Raw genomic sequence first — 2659 nt, 5'->3', positions numbered from 1 at the left:
ACCTTGGAAGCTGGAAGTAGTCCGGGGTAGTCGACCGTGATGGCCACTAAGGAGTTATCCTTGCTCAATTGATGAAATACTCCATCAACCAACTCCACGCATAAGTCCGGATCTTCTTGGGAGTCCGGATCGAGGGACCGTTCCAGATCCTCGGGTTGTGGAGCAGGGCTGTTTATTTCCTTCACAGCCTGGCGCAGCTCGTGCGTTTAAACATTACTAGTCTAAGTACTCAACTACGGGAATTTTGAAAATGGATAGGCAAGTGAAAGTGTCCGCTCACCCAACTAGGAGGATTGTACATAGAGAATCCACCTTCCAGGTTGACACGGAGGAATTCTTCCTCCTCCCCCTTGTACAAAGCGGATAAGATTCTCGTTAAAGTGGCGGCCGAATCTGGCCCCTTGCGTCCGCCCGGGTAGCATCATCCTCCCTGTTGAAATCCCACATGGGGTGGCCTCTGTATTGAAGCGGATGCACCCCTCGCGTGATGCATATGGCCATGACCTTGATCATGGTCAGTCCGGAATGAGCCAACAACCTTATCCGGCTCATCAGGTACATGACGTCCCTGTCAGCTTCCCTCTGAGGGTTCCGTGGGCGCCAACTCAGGCGCTACTTCTATGGAGCATTATTGAACTCGGGGAGGCCGATCCGTATAGGGTCCGGCAGGGGGACATCATCTATATAAAACCATTCCGAGGGCCAGTCTTCGGACGCCCTCTTTGGGGTGCCGGATAGATATCCGGTCCCGGCGATGTGCCATAGTTCGGCTCTGCCCACTTGATAAATAGACCCCTCCTGAGAACGAGGCATAAGGCAAAACAACCTCTTCCACAACGCGAAGTGGGCCTCAACGCCCAAGAACAGCTCGCAGAGGGCCACGAAGCCCGCAATGTGCAGAATGGAGGCGGGCGTGAGGTTGTGTAGCTGGAGGCCGTAGAACTCCAGCAACCCTCGAAGAAACGGATGAATTGGAAATCCGAGTCCTCTCATTAAATAAGGGACTAGGCATACCCGCTCTCCTCGAGAGGGATGGGGGATGCTCTCCGCATGCTCTCCGCCGCTATAGGTAGCAATCCCGGTTCGAACTGGGACCATATATGCTGGGGGGAGAAGCCCCTTGGACTGAAGCACTACTAGCTCGCTATGCGGGACGGAACACCGCCCCCAATCTCCGGGCCGAGCGCTGGAGGGGTGAGAGGAGGAGCTGCACCGACCGGCCATGGTGGAATGGATCTCTGTCGAAGGCACTCTGATGAAATCCCGCGGAGGGAAGATGGTGTGAATGGATCTAAATCCCCGTCTCTTTTATGGGCGGTTCATTAACGCAACCAGGGGGGTAACTGAAAAAATCCCCTGGCTTTTCGCATTTGTTTGACACGTGGAAGATGGTCATTATGGGGCACAAAAGCAGAGGAGGGCAGCGCACACTAGAAGCCAGACACTATTCGATGGATACAGAGAATTTGCAGGAGAACCCGCCTTGCAATGCCAAAGACAACTTGTGCACCGGACTCGCCGTCATTGAAGCCTGGTTCGGGGGCTACTGAGGGAGTCCTGGATTAGGGGGTGTCCGGATGGCCGGACTATGACCTTCGGCCGAACTCCTGGACTACGAAGATACAAGATTGAAGACTCCGCCCCATGTCCGGATGGGACTTTCCTTGGCGTGGAAGGCAAGCTTAGCGATACGATATGAAGATCTCCTCCCATTGTAACCGACTCTGTGTAACCCTAGCCCTCTCCGGTGTCTATATAAACCGGAGAGTTTTAGTCCGTAGGACGAAGAACAATCATACCATAGGCTAGATTCTAGGGTTTAGCCACTACGATCTCGTGGTAGATCTACTCTTGTACTACCCATATCATCAATATTAATCAAGCAGGAGTAGGGTTTTACCTCCATCGAGAGGGCCCGAACCTGGGAAAAAACATCGTGTCCCTTGTCTCCTGTTACCATCCGCCTAGACACACAGTTCGGGACCCCCTACCGAGATCCGCCGGTTTTCACACCGACAGTCGCCCTCAACACTACCTCGACGGCGGCAGGGGCATCTCTTTGTCGTCCTGGAGCGCCCTAAGGCGCAGGAGTATGCCGACAGGGAGTGGCTCCGATGGGATAGGAGAAACGCGCCCTGCCGGTCGGAGTTCATTGACTCCAACGTCCCGCCGCCACACATCACGGGTGGAGCCAGTCCTGGTGTACGCCTGGGCTCTGGATCGCTCCGTGACGATGATGGAGACGAGCTAGTAGTGGTCTCTCAGCGAGATCACCATGTTGGGGAATGTTGCATGGAAAAAATCTATGCACACACAAGATCTATCCATGGAGATGCATAGCTACGAGAGGGGAAGAGCATCTACATACCCTTGTAGATCGCTAAGAGGAAGCGTTTAGCAATGCGATTGATGTAGTCAAACAACTTCACAATCTGTTTCGATCAAGCACTGGATGCACGGCACCTCCGCGTTCAGCACACGTTCAGCTCGATGATGTCCTCACCTTCTCGATCTAGCAAGAGGGGTGAAGTAATAGATGAGTTCCGGCAGCATGACGGTGTGGTGACGGTGGTGGTGAAACTATTTCCGTAGGGCTTAGCCAAGCACAATGGATTTAGATTAGAGGATGAACTAGAGGGAGAGGGGGCGCCGGCACACG

Source organism: Triticum dicoccoides, chromosome 2B (genome assembly GCF_002162155.2).
Source record: "Triticum dicoccoides isolate Atlit2015 ecotype Zavitan chromosome 2B, WEW_v2.0, whole genome shotgun sequence".
In the NCBI taxonomy this organism is placed as follows: domain Eukaryota; kingdom Viridiplantae; phylum Streptophyta; class Magnoliopsida; order Poales; family Poaceae; genus Triticum; species Triticum dicoccoides.
Note: the sequence above shows the minus strand (reverse complement) of the source record.